This window comes from Oxyura jamaicensis, chromosome 1 (genome assembly GCF_011077185.1).
Source record: "Oxyura jamaicensis isolate SHBP4307 breed ruddy duck chromosome 1, BPBGC_Ojam_1.0, whole genome shotgun sequence".
NCBI lineage: Eukaryota > Metazoa > Chordata > Aves > Anseriformes > Anatidae > Oxyura > Oxyura jamaicensis.
Window position 1 is genome coordinate 52,152,104 of NC_048893.1, and position 18,617 is coordinate 52,170,720.

Genomic DNA, 18,617 nt, shown 5'->3' on the forward strand with positions numbered 1-18,617 from the left:
GGGAAGGAGGGAAGGAGGGAAGGAGGGAAGGAGGGAAGGAGGGAAGGGAAAGTACGAGCAGAGGAGCATATGGAGGTTGTAAATGCTGTGACCCCCTGACAGCCCTGAAATGAGACGCTGCTGCTGAGTGCCTGGCAGTATGGCACGTGTTGTACAAACTTGCCTGTAGAACACTGCTTTGTGGATAACACATAGTTGGTCTTAGCGTTCTAAAAATATTCCCAGAGTTTTAACTTGTATTTCCTACTTTTAAGATGACTAGCCTCATTGTGACTGAAAAATCTGACTGAAAGCAGTTATAGAAAAATGGAAATATGTTTTTTTCCCCTTTGGGGATACCTGTTCAGACCTAATGAACAGGTCTTAGACCTGCAGGTGTCCATAAGCCCACCACATGGCAGAGTGCTGGGCAATGACCTGCCTACCTGTGGCACACTGCAAGTGGACTTGCAGTTGCCTCTGCACAGTCTGGGAAGCCCATTCTCCCCAAATCAGATTGTTAGAGCTGTACATTATATCCACTCCCAAGGAGTAACCTTTCTTATTAATTACCTTACAAACAACAGATCATCAGATCATCGACACTTTGATGCTCATATGGTTTGCAAGAAACCTATAGCAATTGGATGTAGCCAACCTCTGAGTGGTGGTAGAAAACTGTCTGTAAGCCAGAACAATATCTCCCTTTTTTCTACTGCAAATAAAACTACCAAGGACAAAGACTATCTGAAATATTTAATTATGTGTGTTCTGTAATGTGTTAGTTGTAGGCGCTAACACTGAAAGAAGTATCCATAGATTTAAACACCTCATGGGTAGTGTCTCGTGATGCCTAATATTTCTTATGGTGTTGAAAAAGCAATGCTAACCATGTTTCCACTCTGCCCATTATATATGTTTAATATCAAGCTATAAGCACTTGGCAAAGGAAGTAGTATTGCAACAGTAAGCACTCTGTTATTTGTTTTTATTATATGGCCTACTACAGATAATACACCAGAGATGTAGAGGAGACAAATTATGTTGATCTGAACATGAAGTGCATTAAATTCCTATTTTAGGTAACATACTAATATCTGTTTCCTAAAGGAATGTTTCCAGTGAGTATCTGTGGAATATACTTCATTAATTAAACTACTCGCAGGCCATACTGCTATTTGAAGGGCAAAGAAGGGATTGAAAACTCTCCCAACTGTATGCTAGTAATTTAAGATTCACTTACAAATGCCATTATAGCAGATTTCTGAGCTGTTGAATTTTCCCTCTAAGGATTTTTTTCTTTTTTTTTTTTTTTTTTTTTTTTTGCAAAAGCTGATGCTCCTGAAACTCACATTCAACACAGAATTTTGAAATGATGTCTAGTGATGTGTGTAGCAATTACCCTTGTAGCTGCAGACTTCATTGTAAAACACATGCTTGTTTCTAGGCATAGATGTAACTAACAAACTATGAATCTTGGCCTAGGTAATTCTGCCCTTATAACATAATTTATCTGAAGCCTTTCTTTTGCTTGAAAAATAACATTTTCCACAACAGTATCCTTTCAAGTAAGGCATGCATGCTTGAAGATTATATATATGTTGAAAAGAAAGATTAGCAGAAGTATTATGAAGTATTACATTTCTTGTATCTGAAATGATCTGACTGTCCTAGTGTACAAGACCTTCAAACCTTGTTAATTCAAATTGCAGTTCAAGAGTCCTTTAAGAAGCACAGAGCAGAACTGTAAAATAATTAAAAGCATTAGGACACAAGTTAAATCACTTTGCTAAGGTTCTATACCACCTTTTGTCCAACTCTTAGGCAGCATCTCTCCCAAAGAACAAGACTGAATAAGTTTCAAAGTCCAACATGCCATTCATGTCTGACAAATAGAGGCAGCAGATTTTCAACAATATGCAGTAGTCCACAAAATTAACTTAAAAAAAAAAAAAAAACTCATTTTCCTGCAATGTGATGAAAGTAGGCACCTTCTTATGTACATAAATGCATACAATTATTCTTCCAGTTTTCCAGCCCATAGAAAAAAAACAGCCCATAGAAATACCTGTACTCACCACTCTTCTTTGCTTGATTGCTGTCTTCTAGCCTAAAGCTGTCTTTGTGTAATAGGTCTTAGGCATGCTTAGTTTTTTGCAGCACTCAGATCAGTGCTGAAATCAACATCTACATCAATGTGTCCATGGTGGGTCACCTGTCTGCCCAATGAATTCACATCCTTCTGTTTATTTCTGTCTTCCAGAAATGATTGTATGCAGTGCGCTGGGAGACAGAGGATGAGAACTTATAAAAACGCTAAAACATTCATCTCCTCAGGGAGAAGCCACATTTCACATACTTGTGGAAAGTGCTGAAATGAAAGCCTGTGACTCAATCCAGGTGAGAATGAGGCATAACATGTCCTAGAGATCCTGTGGGATGAAAATGCAATTTTAATATCAATTATTACTGATGTTATCACTTGATTCCTCCCTGAGGAAGTCTTACAGTTCAGGACAACCTGTATTTCATCCATATTTTTCCAGAGTTAAGTGCAGTTTCAGGCAGCTTCTTGGTCATGTGCTTAGCTTTATTCATTTGAGTAGTTGTACTTACACGAAACCCTGCTAAATCTGAGTCAAATGCTCAGACAGCTTTGATAAAATTCTTCTGGACAATAAACTTTTATACTTTTAAGTTCTAAGAAGACTTTGAAAATGAGAGAAACAAAACCAGAGAGATTATGGGGATCTTCTTAAAACAGCAACGACAACAACAAAACAACCTAACTGCAACAAAAACAAATAAAAACAGAAACTGTGGTAAACTTTATGGGGGACAAGGTAGCATTTTAGCCACTGCTTTGAGTTTCTGCTGTTGTGGATTTAGTTTACAAACTAGATGATGTAATTTTATAAAGATTGGCATTGAACTTTGATTTTGATGTAATCCATGTCCCTGAGCTCCCCAGATTCCTGAAATAGCAGGTTATTGATCATCTCTACGTGAGTAAAATTTGCTGTTTTTTCCAAACCTATTCCTGTTTCTTTTATATGTCTCTACCACTGTTTTCCAGATCACTGCATCAGAACGACCACAAGCGCAAGCACTGTTGTTAAAAAATGGTCAGTATTCAGTAGATATGTTCTTTGAAGAGGACATAAGGACTGGCATTCTTGTAGATATTACTTTTGAACTTAGCAACAGAAATAACCATGGATTTTGCAAGCATATTTTTGCTCAGAATATTTTCATTTTCACAGAACTAAGAAAGGGTCCATTAGCACTCAATCTAAGCGTTAATATCACTATTGCCATGCAAATAAAGTCATTTTAAAGTTATCTATAATATTGATCTCTGTTATCAGCACATTCATTATACTTTTTTTTTTTCCCCAGAATATCGAGATTTATCCGGGCCTCAGGTGGTACAGGGATTCTGTATAATCTCTTGACAGGTTTTTGGGGGAGAGAGGTGGGAATGAGTTTTATGTAGCTAAAGATGGGAAGAAAAATGAAAAAAAAAAAAAAAAAAAAATGACATGGTTGATATTTTGAAAACAATACCTCAAATCTCATCCTGAACTGCTTGAGCACTCACTGTGCTATTTCTCCCAAGAGCTCTGAGCACACGAGGGAGGAATGCAGATCTGTGCTATTGGTATTTGCTGGGCTAAGGACTCCTGTGAGGCAGACATAGGAACAAGAAGGTGGCACAGCCTTAGTACTTATCTAGGCTCCTGTCACATCCCTCTGCAAGAAATTATCAGTCATATTGCAAGGGTAGCACACTTGCATATGAACCTGATCCATGGCAAATTGTGGCTCAGCATCATAATGTATACTGAAAGGCCTGTTTTTATATAACTGACATTTGCTTAAGTCTGTTCCATTTCTAGTTATCTTCCAAAGTTTCATTCTTGCAATCCAATTCTTAACACTCATGATGTTAGGATCATGTATTTTGTGATCCTTATTCCACCACGTAACTATATTCACTACATGACAAGGAAAACTAATGTTCAAACATTGTGACAATGAGCTGTTTAAGTTCAACTGCAGAATTATTTTGCAAGCAAAACAGAAATGATCACCTAAGTTGATTAAGTGCAAAGTCAATAATGTACTTCATAACAACTGTCATTTATTAATGTGTGCTGTGTTTTTAAGAATGTGAGTTCATCTGTAGCTGTATGACAAACAATTCTGTAGATATCTTGAATGATCCCACTCTTGAGCAGCTCAGACTGGCAGAGAATGGATGGAATTTCACAGCAGCTTTGGGAAGAAATAGTAGCTTGTCACTCTGACTGCCCCAAATAACATCAGTAATAAACTCCAGAAATAGCTTTTTCTATAGCTCATACTGCAAATTAGCGTGTCACAGGATTCTGTGAGAATCTAGATATGAAAAATAGGTATGGATTCAGGCCCAAGAATCATTATGAGGAGCAGAAAAACTCTTAATGGTAAGCAAGTATCAAAACCATGTGTCTAAATATATTCCACTATGCATTCAGGTCTACCTCACTCTTATGGTGCTGCCAGACACGTGTTTTCACCCATGGAAGTACTATTCCAGAAACGCTCAGAACATTTTAGACTGCAGAGTAAAAATTTAGACTCACTAAAGCTAGAGGCCAAAAGTCATTGTTACAATAGAGATGAGGCTGTGTGCCCACCTTCAAGATACAGTTTTTTATTAATTTCAGCCTCTATAGCCCTTTATACTAGTCTATGGTGAATAAAGCGGTTTCATGAATGCTTATACCTACCTACTTTCCACACTTTAAAGAGAAACACAAGGCAAAAGGCAATGAAGAAGGACATCCGATAATCAACTTAAGTAAGCTTTCTGGATCTGAAAAAAAAAAAAAAAAAAAAAAGGCAGAAAAAAAATGTTCTCTGTCAAATAAGTATCATGGAAATCAATGAGGCAGACACCCCAAATTAAAACCTGGTCATTTGCCTTATCCTTGATGTCCTATTGTTTTTTTCTCCAAGCACCCTGAAGTTTACTCAAAGTATCTATACAGTTCTGCTTTTTCAGGGTGAAAGGAAAGAATTTCAACATGCACTCTGCACGTTCAAATATTTGCTTACTCTTGTTAAGGGAAAGCGATGAATGACTTCTAGGTATGAGTTTTAAATTGTGCTCAATAGTGGATCTTCAGTATTTAATTTTCAGTAAAAACTTTGGGAGGTTTATACTCTATTTCTGTTCACTGGAATAGCTGGTTTATTTATAAATCTTAAGGGCCTTCAGCTGGTTCTTGTTTATACTTGGAATTACAGATACAATTTATATTATAATTATGTGATTTAATAACAGAGAGTAAGTTTCCCATTCATTTTGAAGGTCTAGATCTCTAGTGGACTTCTCCTAAGCCCTATATTTGTTACCTCTGCCTTTGTGAAGACCAAATTCATGAATGTTTATGTGAAATATTTGGATATGCATTACAGAGAGCAGCTTCAGCATCTAATGTGAAGTGGGTAATTTGTTAGAATTTTGGAGCCAAGTCTTATAGGCTACATCAAAACAAATTGCTTTATCAGCTGTTAAACCCAAACAGCACATTTGAATTTTGGTGCCCATGTATAATGGTCTCTAGAAACCAGAGTCAAAAGATTTACTTCTTGGACTGGGTGAATATTAGGCAAGCAAAACCAATGTCCAGTTCTTTACACTTGTGCCAGGTGAAAATAAAAATAAATATTTGAGTAAAAGCTTTCTTCTTTCTTTTGATATGCATTTGTTTTTCATCTCACATAAAAATTCTACATGGTCTCACTGACATCAGAAAAATATTTTCAGATGCAGTTAATACTTTTTTTTGATATTTTAAAATGTCTCTTTTCTTTTAAAGAGCTACTCTGAAGTATGGCTCTCCCACTAGAGAACACTATGATTTAATACAAAAAAAAAAAAAAAAAAAGCATCCTGCCTTGTAACAACTGGAGAAGCCAGATGGCATCTTCTAGAAAATTCATTTCCCCCAGAGTCAACTGATTTTCTGGAGAGATAACATATTTAATGGAAAATTGGATTCTGTTGTCCCAATAACAGTAATTAGTAATTTTTTACACCATTTGTGTTCTGCTACCAAATGTCATCTTTCCATTTTTTTTTTTTAAGTGTACTTAAATCTGGAAAACAAGAGATAAAAACCTGTCTCCTCATTCTGTCACTAACACAGAAGTGACAGGAGGTAAAACATCATAAATAAAATAAATAGAAAAGTTTGCTAATTTCTGCTTGCTAACTGACCACAATCAAATATCAAAAGTTTCAGTATTAATACCTATACAAACAATCAAGACTCCATGAGCTACACAATCCCTGACCAAACTGAAATACTGTTTAAATTGTAAGAAAAAAAACTGTTCTAAAGAAGATGAAATTATGTAGGTTACGGGTTTTACCAGTATTAAAAGTCCTCAGATCCAAGAATCCCCGGGTATGGGAAATCATTCCAATTATACACTTTTCTTTACATTTTAGTAATCAGTCCAACTGAACAAAAGGATAGTAAAAATATATGAATGAATTTTAAAAAATAAATCCATATATATTAAAAAAATAAAAAGTGAGAGAGAGAGAGAGAAAGAAAGAGAAACAAATACTTCTTCATAAACTTTGCCTAATGATTTGTGTCGGTAACAGTCTTATAGCAGCTCCAAACATAAGAACAAACTCACAGTCTTGGTGTCAACCAACAGATTTATTTCCAGTCGTCAGATCAAGGGTTTGATAGGGTAAGGTCACCTCTGATTTATGTCACAATACCTGTAAAGCCAATTCAAGCAACAGGCTGGCCTACACTAAATAGCTGAAAAACAGTCAATATCCTCAGCCCTACTCCCCAATATAAAGGCTCATGATAATTCTATTGTAATTTCAATGGAGATAGTTTGGGGGAAAAAAAAATCCTTCCTCTTTATATGCTGGATATTTTTGCATGCATTTTCAAGGCCTTTAGAATTTTTGCAAGGCTACCTCCAGATCTATGAACATTTTTCAAAAGCACATTCTAATGAGAAAAAAAAAGGCTTTGTAATATGTAGCATAAAAAGAAGATGAAAAATCACAAGGAATAGCTTTCTTAATACCTTGTTTTCATTTTAGCCAAAGGAAAAGTTACTCCACTGTTATATGTCTTCACAGATATTGACCATCAGATTATGGTTTCTTTCAGGGTACTTCTATATCATAAGGATTAGCTAGTGTCATGCAACAATGAAAGAATAACAAGCAGACTCTAGTATAACTTCAGTCTAACAAGCTATCCAAACATGATTTCATTTCAGAGAATTTCATTCTCTGTCACAAACTTACCATCAAAGCAAAGAGATGCCAGTTCCACTTCCCATAACCCTTACACATCTGAAACTACAAACAGAAAGCACCATATGACAGAATTGTTCATAATCAAATTTCACCCCTTCAGTTATATAAAACCTGTCTTAATCTTCCTTCTATTTTTCTTTCTTTTTTGGTACATTTTGGCTCTTGTCTTCTGAAAGAGTTCAGTTCTGGCATTTTTTTCTTGTCCTCTGAGGGTCTAAAGACCAACACATTTTCATTGAACTAGTATATACATTATTCTTTAGATTATCTCATGGCTCCAGCACCACCTGAAGTGGACTTCCACTTCCCTGCTCAAGGCCTGCTCCCTTCTGTGCACTTCCAGGAACTGTTTGTCACGGAACAGGCCGTGCCGAATTTCTTTATGAACGTGTTGCAGGTGTTCTGAACTTCAGCTTGTGGCTTTGCAAAAAGTGTTAAAATAAGGTCTGAAAGGTTGTGTGGTACCAGCCTTCTTCTCTCTAACAGAACAGAAATGCTGTCCAAGGCCGAGCACAATAGCTAAATACACTATTGGCCTACAGGTGCTCAGTCACTGCTCAAATGCACATCAAAACACACAGTGCCAAATAATTTAAGGACTCAAATGTACTAAATTGTTTTCTGATTGCTTAAGAAATACTCATCTGGTTGTACAAAGAAAAATAAAAAACAGCTATTAATTTTAGAGTGCGTTTTCAGTTCATGTGTTTAACATGAACTATAATGTTAGTAAGTAAAAGCCTATTTCAGCACAATTCTTTAAAAGGAGACTGATAACAAAAGGCAGTTTGTTCCTGCAGTTTATCACCCACTTTTCTCATGTTTGCTAATACTGAGCTGGCTTTATATAAACCAGCAGCGGTATGCGGTAACAGAGCATTTATTTGATAGCTGCCCTAGTTTTGATACATTTGCTTTTAAACAGTGCAAGAAACAAGAGATACGTTGATCCTTCCTAGTTCTGATGGAATAACAAAAGAAAGCAACAAAGAAGCAAGAACCAGAACTTCTTCTGACAATGCAGGCAGCTAAAGCTTGAGATTTACTTTAATTAAGAGAATGGATAATTGAATGCATTTATTTGCACTGATACAGAAGAAAAACTTAGTGAATCTTGTGTGGTCACAAATGAGAATATATTGGACTACCCTTCCAAAGAGGAAAAAAAAAAAAATACTCATTTGGTCACCCTTCAGCAAGTACCATAAAATTCTGTCCAACCACAATGAAAATTAGCACAGTAAGACTTTTTTTTTTTCATGAAACGCATTTTCAAATAGAAAAATAAACTTCCAAAAGCTTTTTGTAGAAATGACTTTTTTGTTGCAGTCAATGACTTTAGTATCTAAACTGATGCAATTTGATTCCTATTTGTGAAGGAAACGCTTACCTACAAAATTGAATGTTATATTAAGATAGCTTTATAGCCACTCATGGCAATTATTTCACTCACATTAAATCATTCGCTGCTGTTTTTTTCTCCCTGACATTTTTGTAGGCTATCTTCGTAGCATTTGTTATTCCTAAAAGTCCTGATGAAGTGATGTGACCAGGAGAATTATCTAATTAGGCCTCCTTTGGCTAATATCTGCAAGATTTCACTTAACCCAAATGTAAGTAACGTGAAGCCTGTACATCTACAAAAAGTAATCCTTTTTTTTATTATTATTTTAGACATGACATTCAATGGTAAGGCAAATCCTTATAGTGATTAAGCACATGACTTCTGTGGAGCTCAAAGCTGCAAAAAGTACACGTTTCTACACAACATAAGGAATCAGATGTCATAATCTTTCCTCTCATACTTCAGGTCTGACTTAAAAGTTGAGCGCTTTGCAAGGCACTAGCTCACTTCCCCAGCAAGACCTATGGTGCGCTGTGCTAGCCAAGAGAGCTCAGCTTTCTAACACCCATTAATACTGGTCACAACCATTAATGCATTCCAGCTCTTTTATGGCCAAGACACTACCAGGATGTAGGATACTGCTTTGTGGAGTTCAGCCAGTGTGAAAATGAGATGTTATTGTGCTTTTCTTCACCAAATGAGGTCGCCTATCGATTCTTCACTGAGCACTTTGCATCATTTCGCAGCAACACATTGCATTGTTTCAGTTACAAATTACTGATTCACGTGATATTGATATCCCAATTGGGATATGAGAACTTCAAAAGAACGTGATGAACCTTTCTGAATAAAAGAATAATAATAATAAAACTAACATGCCCAAATAATCATAAAATGCATACATCCTATGCAAGAGGGCTGAGGTAAGAAAATTCATGAGTTATCCATGAGCAAGTGAGGACCTTAGTGCCCGTCACTCCACTGAAGGCTAGGTCAGAGCTGAGCAGTAGTGTCTCAGGGCAACCAGTGTCAGACGCTGGATGCTCAGCTGGTTCACTTTGTCCTACAGCTGGGGGTTCACAGGGTTCAGCAGCTTCCCTGTTACCACAGTGCTGCTGGCAGTTACTAGAGCTGTTTGATCTATTTGTGGACATACACAAGACACACAGAAGGGTAATCTGTGATTTTTGTGTTGCTCATTTAGGTCAATGAGTATCTTGCCTGCAGAAGAAACCTAGGACCACCCCATACCAATGATGTTCCATAGGGTCTGTTTTCAAATCAGTGAGTTGTATCAGATGGGGTTTGGCACAAGAATAAGATGCATGCCTATTCAGGGTAGTCAGGATATAGGAATGGAAGTTGTACTTTTAAAAGTAGAAGTTGTACTTTTTTAGTTCCTTTAAAAAATACAAAAAAAGAAAAAGTAACATACAAATTTATATCAAAAATAATTTACATTTGGAATGATAGAAAAAACACACCCTTTCCTATTTTAAATAGAATACTGTCATGTACTTTATGTTAGTGTTGTTTATACTAAATCAATAGAAGAATAATCAACATTCTTCTTATAAAAAAATGAAGTTATCATAAAGACCAAGCATTAATTAAGACTTCCATTAAAAATGGCATAAAACTTAATTTTGAAAAAAGTAGTGTCAACAAACCATACATCTTTAATTAGATTGTTCATGTAATTGCATTTAAAAAGAATAAAAACTTTTGAGATAGTGTTTGTCTCATTTGAAATTCTTGAAGTGTTTCTAAGGATGGACTGGCCTGACAGTTTGATAATGCTGTTACTTTTTCAGATAGTTATCTTGAGCAAAGAACTCAAGCCTTAGAAACCTATTTTTATTCTAAAGTATATTTTTTTAATATTCTGATTTTAATTTAATGCAGCAGAAATTCTTTTAATGTAGGAAATCAATAAAGGAGAAAAAAATAAAATATTAGACTTCCTTATTTCTAAAATATATTGTATTATCCAGCAAGACATACAAGAATTAATATAGAAGTGTATCTATTTTCTCAAATCATTAAAGGAAGAAAAATCAAAGTAAACTGATTTCATAGTACTGTACTTAATTTCTATTTAGTGGTATTGGGCAATTTTGTATTTGTTTTCTTCCAATGTTTTTTCTAAGTCTTGCGAATTATGTTTCACTGGTGATGTATTTGACCCAATTATAAGTTTCCACGTTTCACTCTGTCTATATTATTTTTACAGAAAAGTTTTATTTTTGCTGGTGGAGAAAAAATATAAATTAAAAAAAAAAAAAATACAAATTCCTGGTGGAGAAAGGGGATCAGCTCATTAAATTATGAATCAAGTAAGAGAATAAGAATGAGCTGTCATAGGGAGACACCTCAAAGAAATGAGTCTCATAAGTCTCACCATCCTAGGACAGAGAGGCCATACCTGTGTACATACTTACAAAGTAAAGGGGGCCGGTACAATACCTTGACCTTAAGGCTAAGCGGCACAATCTGGCTGAGTCCACACTAAGCTCTTAGTTCTGGGATCCATGTGATATTTCTTTTAAGAAATAACTCATTTTCTGTATGGGCCTTCTTGGCTCAACATATGTTAAATGTTGTGGGGGCTGTGTTACAGCCTGTCAGAATAATAAATTCATAGCACAAACCTTGGAGAGTGTGTGGCAGGTCTTAGGATGTGGGCAAAAGGATGCCCGTATTGGAGGATGAAAGAGAGTGTGGGAGAGTGGGGAGGATGCAGGGAGGCACCTTGTACTTCCTACCTGCAAGGATTATCTGCTACACCATCCATGCCTGGGCATTATCTTGAAGATTTTTAGTTGGCAGAGGGAAGAAGTATATGGGGAACTTTGCCAACAATTTAGCAGTGAGGCCTGCTCAGAGGTAAAATTCATTCCCTGACCCTATTATTTAGTGGCAGAGACACAAATACTGGGACTCGCCAATTAACAGGTTAACTATTTGGATAACTATGGTACTAGCTGTCTGGAACTCGCCCATACTGTCTCACTTCTGTCTTGACAGATGAGTCCTTGTCTTCCTTGAGAAGAGAAACAAGAAGACCCGAGTTTCTTAATTTCTTAGGAAAAACAAATAAGTAATTAGAAAATGACAGAATTTCCAACAAATATTAACTAGTGTACAAGAAAAATAATGATAGGCAAAACTTGATGTCAGCAAATCCATCATAATATCCACACAGTATAAAATGAAAAACTTTTATGCATTGCAATTTTCTAGTTAAAAGAAACTGACTAGGGCAATGTATAAGCATGAATAAAAAATAGATAGAAAATACTAAGAATAGTGTATAAAATAGTAAGAAAGAAATTACATTATATAAACTAAAATATATACTTTCACCTGCAATTTCAGCAGCAACGGACACTAGAAATGGATGCAGTGTGCTATAAATAGATGTGAATTGTATAAGTCAAACAGGAAAAAAAGTGTTAGAAGTATAAAAGAGAATGGCTAGTGTAAGTAGGTTACTTAGATACTCCTATACTTGCTTTCACACTATAAGTGTAAGTAATAGGCATTGAAAATGGAAGAAAACACCTATCTTGTTAAGGATTCATTTTATTCTCACCCTTTTCACAAGAACTGTCTTTCCAGGACAGAAAAACTCCTATGATGCATCTATTTCTCACATGCTCTTGCAAAGCCAGTGCCTTGATGCCTGATCTCTGCTGTGCCCATTCACACACCTATAACGTTGACATTAGCTCCATAACTACAATGAGAGATTTAGCAGTAAAAGGGTTGTGGTAATGGCACAAGGAACCCTTTCATCCAGTTCTGTCGAGCAGCGTGATCAGATTACAGCTGGCCTGAGGACTCAGCATTTCCATGTTCACCCTGCTTCACATACCTTTCAACCATAACACTCTTTACATGGGCATCTTCAGTTTTGTTAAACAAGTGCAAAAAGGTAACCCCCAAAGAAAGCCTTCTGTATTTTTCAACAGCATCATACAGTTAACACCTTCGCAATGTGATAGGCCATTGGTCTCCCCAGGTAGCACCTGGTGAATGGTAGAATGATTTTTATATCTGGGGACAGCATTTTTCCTTGCATGGTCTTGAGTCAAAGTAATGGAGCTGCTTCAATGCAGACTGACAAGATTCTTCTTTGGTCAGAAACCAGAAATAGAAAGTTACAATCTGAAAACTAATGAGTCACAAAATCATTATTTGAAATCGGGTTTTATGGCAGAAAACACTTTGCAACCTCAGTATCACTACTGCCCATGCAGTAATACAATTTATTAAAATTACAAGCACAAGGACAAGGACAAGCAAGATAGGTTATTTTGAACCTAGATACCTGCTGGTGGTAAGCAACAGCACAGGTATTGCTAATAGATATTCTCAGCTAGAAAAAAAATGAAATAGAATTGTAACACAGATTTTCTCTCTTCAAAACACAGCAATACATGTTTCATTGTGGGGGATTTCCATGAAAAGAGTCTCAGTCACAGAAGGCAATATGCTGTGGTAATGATATAAGGAGTGTAGAAAGGGGACTGACTAAATTACATTCATTTTGATATTAAAAGAAAATGAAGCCATTTCTCCCTAAGGATTGGTGTTTCCACTTCAAGAACCTAGAACTAACATTAAATCTTTTACATCCCTCAAACCCTGCCACACAGATATAAAGCCACAAGGTTTTATAACACAATCAAGATCCTGCTGTTTTATCATTGCACCAAGAAAGGAAAATGGAAGTATGTAGGTGATGAAAAGATGAAAAGGAAGGTTCGAGGAGGCCACTGGGAAGAGTGTATACCAGTTCCTAAAATTTCCATTACATACTCTTTTTTCAGTTTGTAGAAAGTACTCTTGGAATGACTTTCATCAAGCTCTACTGTGCCTGTTCCTTCAGCCTGCATGTGGAAGAGAAATGTTTTAAGCAATTCAGAACAGCAAAGATTACCTTTCTCCAACTGCTCAGGGAACACTTTCAGTCTTGACTACGGTTACAAGGTTTGTCAGCCTAGACAGGAAGTATATTCATGATGAGCAAGAAGTCATACTCCTTGTTAATGTACTAACGGGAGAAGGCTCACTGCTGCTGACAAGTGCTAGATAACTCAGTGCTTCACGGCACACGCTTACTCATCTATTTGTCTAGACAAGTCTACTGTGTTACAGGCTGGAAAACTTTCCCGTTGGCCATTAAAAATGCATAAATGCAGGAAATTTAAGTTTTTATTTTTTTTTTCCACTACAATAACTTTCATGACTTCCTTTATAATTAAAAAAAATACAATCATAAAAGTGAAAGGGATAAAGGTACATTATATGCCAACATTTGCCTCAGGTAGTGACCGTATATACTCCTCCTGTGCATGAAATATCTGATTGTTTGGGGCCATTTTCAAGGACAGAAATTACAACTTTGTGTTTAAGTCAATTATTAATACTAGCGCTGCTAGGCCAAAAATGCCCACAATGCTATCAGAAAATGCTCTCTATCTTACTTTTCACTTCTAAGAATCACATGTGGTGACTTTCACTTTATTCCTATGACTGCCAACACAGAAAACATTTAAAGGTTTGTATCAGTGCAAAGATTCCTGCATGACAACCTATCACACTTTCAAAAAATTTCAAGTATTCAAAAGTGTCAGCTAAGCAAAGATTCGCCATATTCTTTGAGTGCAGAGACTTTTCAAATAATGCATTTCTTCCCTCTGTTTTGAGGTCCTAGTTTGTATTTTCATAAGAATTTCACATAAGGCAAACACAGGCACACACACAAAAAAAAAAAAAAAAAAAAAAAAAAAAAAAAAAAAAAAAAAAAAAACTATTCTTTATCACCTCTTAGAAACATCTAACTTTTTTTTTGCTTTTTATTTTCAGGTACTTCCATATTAGTTTGAGTGCCGATCTGTCTCATAAACATAAAATCTTGTGTGAGACACGTCTTTAACTGTTCCAGGTGATACAGAAAATATTATATTAGTGATCACGTGCATTAAAGAAGGAACCACTCTATTCATAGAGAATAAACTTGTAAAGGAGAGCACAGCTTTGTAACTTGAATAACATATAAAATAACATGGAGATTGACTGGACAAAAAGGCCCTTCCTATGTCTGAGCATCCCTGGAATGAATTTCTGGTAGAGAAAGAAATGCCTCTGGCCTCCCATTCAGAGAGCAGAGCAGAGATATTAAGGGAAAGGAAAATGACACACAGGCTGGAAGGAAACTCCATTTTCTATTGATAGCCAATGTAACACCATTTAGTGCAATGAGCAGATAATATACTAAATAAATATACTATATAAATAGTATACAGTATATACAATATTATATATAGTATATATATACTATATAGTATATATATTATATACTATATATATACTATATAGTATATATATGTATATATACTATATATATATAAAATATACTAAATAAATAGTCAAACCTTGATTACTATTGCAGTGAACCATAAATAGGCTTCAGACTATGTAAAACTAAAGCATGAGTGACAGTGATAAAATGAGACGAGAAAGACATTGCAGATGTTGAACTTTGAGGCGGATGATGATAATAATTTCATCTGGGATTTCTTCCATGACAAGAGTTTTTAAATTATCAGATACATTTTAAAACTAATTGTGATTTGGAAGTAGAAACTCATCAAAAGAGAGGTTGACTACATGCAAGATGGGAAATGGCAACAGCAGACCATCCGAACACGGCAACCCCTTCCTCTTTCCTACCCTTCTTCATTTAGTTTGGCACCAGGCCAATATGTTCAGTATCACCAGGGTGGCCTACAGTCTTATGATCAACATATGTTTATCTAACAGTACCATTTTACGTGTGTGTTTTGATTTTTGGTTACTGATTAGGACTGAGATTTTCACATTACACTCACGCAACTTGAGCACACAACATAATGGTTCATAGTACGACCCATAACTGATGCTAACCCTATCTTCCTTACTGCACAGGATAACAAAGCCAATTTGCGTGAATAATTACACTATCAGAGGCAAGTGAGAGACCTGACCTGCCGGTAGCTACCATCTCCATGTGATTTTTTTTTTTCTTAATCTTTCCTTTAGAAAGGAATGGAAAGGCTCACCACAGATAGAAAGCTTGATTATCCAGAATTCAAAGGATTGTGTGTCAAAGCAGCACTGCTGCTGACCTCTGACTCCCTATGAACCTCTTTCATAGTTTACATTTGTAATTTCCAGCTCAAGGCTCTCAGTTTAATTGTTCCAGCTGTTCATCTTGAGAGCCACCCACCCATAAGTAAAAATGAGTACTACAAAAATAAAATCCTGGCAGGAAATTAATGAAATTCATAACTCCCAGAACAAAACTGGTGTTTTATTTTCATTATTATCTTTTTCTCCCTTAATTTACTACTTCACATTTCCTCCATTAAGTAAATATGAATTATAGTATTCATTTATACAAGTAATTCATTCTGTATTACCCAGAAATTGTAAAGTTATCCTTGGATTTGTATGAAGAGGAGTGTTTTAAAGAGAATTCTATTTTCTTCCATATGACTTAACCATTATGATATAGAAGATAACGGAGCAGGCAGCATCCTAAATCTATTTAATTAAGTCTACCATTCTGTGAGTCCTACAGCATTCACCTTTAATTGCTTTCATTATATAGCTTGATTGTGTTTGACATTGTTAGGCTTCTAAACTTAGTATGTGCTGTAAATGGTGTTGCCCATGGAACAGGTCTCCTGCTATTCCAAAACAGCAGATTTGTAGTTGTCTTGCATCACAAAAAATAAATAAATAAATAAATAATAAAAAAATAAAGAATTCCAGGACAGAATTCCGGGACAGAGCTGGTGTCCCAGCACTGGAGCAGCCAGGTGACAAGGTGGTCACCTGGACAACGACTAAAATCTTTTTGCACATCTCGTAGCTCGCGCTGCTCTGGGTTTTGGGTCATTACTGTTGTTCTTGCGACATCTTCATCATCCTCCTATTTCTCTGATGGCCCGGCCTCATCTTCTCCATACCTAGTCTTAGCAGAAGTTTTTCTGCGTTTTAAATGATCTGACTCTCTAAACCAAGATGAAGTTTATGGGTGCATAACCTTATGAAGGTTATGGGTGCAACTGACACTGGTACAGGTTGTTTTTTTAAAATCATTATTGTTTTTAGGACTGGGATGGGAGCTTAGAATCAATGTAAGTAATTTCACTGCAAACAGACAAGGTGAAGGACATACTCAAACTCCTCAACATTAAACAACTGTAGAACCCAGGAACACTTACCTGCCAGCTTCTGAACTTGAGTCACTTCCAACAAGCTCACAGCTTATACAGTGAAGTAGTACCACCAGGGTTTTACTGTACTGAGAAGGCACCACCAACGTAACTAGCTCTAAAACCATCTCACAGAGTTGGTAGAAAACACAAAGAAAAAGCAGCCTCCTGGGGAGCACTAAGTCCATTTCACTATGATAGAAAAGCACCCAAGATAACCTGGGCCTCAAAATCCCCTAGGGAGCCAACTCCCCCCAGCTCCTCAAGCTTCCTATATAGCAAAGGTCAAAGAATCCACACCTGGCAGATTTCACTTAACAAGACTGAAGCCAAGAGACCTTGTGGAATAGGCTCCTCTACCTGGCTTCAATGTTTTAAGGTCAATTGCTCCTTATCACTAATAGAAATAGCCTGACAAGGGGCTTAGTGGTTAGAGTTGACCTACTTAATTAACTACAAAAGGTGCACAAGGGTCATATTTCTGTTAGTCATTCTTTCATTTCTGTTAGTCATTCTGTGAGGAAAGTTAGTACAGTACCTCTTAAAAAAATAAAAGAAAAAAGAAAATTATTTTAAAGGCAAAATTGCCATCATAGATTTTCATCTGTCTAGTTATGACAGATAAAGAATATAACAATCAGAATTACTTTTCTTGAAGATTTTTTTTTCCCTAGGGGGGAAAAAAAAAAGTTGTTAAAAAGTAATGTATTTTAGGACATTTCACCGAATATGTAATATTTAATAGTAAGCAGACTACAAATGAAAGGGAAGATGAAGCAGCAGAAGGTACTTGCAAGGCCTTAATTTACATGGCAATGGACAACAACCACAATCAGCAATGATTTATAGCAATGATTTATACAGTTAATGCCTTACACCATTCACCCTTGAGACAGAGAACTGGGATTCCCATGTTATTTAAGGGGAGTGCAAGCCCTCTCAAAATACAAGAGTCTGGGGTACACGACTGAGTACTGAAATCTTAAGACTGGGCAGCACCAAACTCAGCTGAGAAGGGAGGACTAGTGTCTTTGGATCTTCATGTAACAGAAAGGAAACTCAGATTATAGCCCTAAGCAACTATTTTTAGAGACAGGCTGGGAACTGGTTCTTTTTAACCCAGGGTCCATCTTCAAAGCTAAAGAAATGGTTGGCTGCTGTGTTGAATCATGTTCCAGGTGGAAAAACTCATGTTAGTATTAACATAAAGTGCTTAATGTCTTGCTTCTGTCCTAAAGATGAGGATGAACAACTAGTTTTACTTTGGGGGGCGGAGGGGGGGGGGCTAGCACATTTTACATTAGGGCTATAAAGTGTGGAAGGCGTTGTTTAACATTTTTCTGGATACTTCCAACTTTATGAGCCAGTCAAGATGAGAGGACAGCTTGAGATCCCGACTGTGGTTTGGATATGATGTGCACCACAGAACTTCCTCCCCAGAAGATGCCTTGTTTAGGAATTATGAATTCTTTTTAACCATAAATAGTTGAACCAAAGATCTGGGACAGAATTCTGGGTCAATTCTCCAGGAAGAGCAAAGCCTAAGAAACACACAAGGGATGCAACAGAGCCATACCTACCTCCTGGCCAGAGTGTTTTTCTGGGCTTGTCCCCACTGTGGAACATGGATCTCGTATGGAGTGCGACACAGAGAGCCCAATGCTTTATCTGG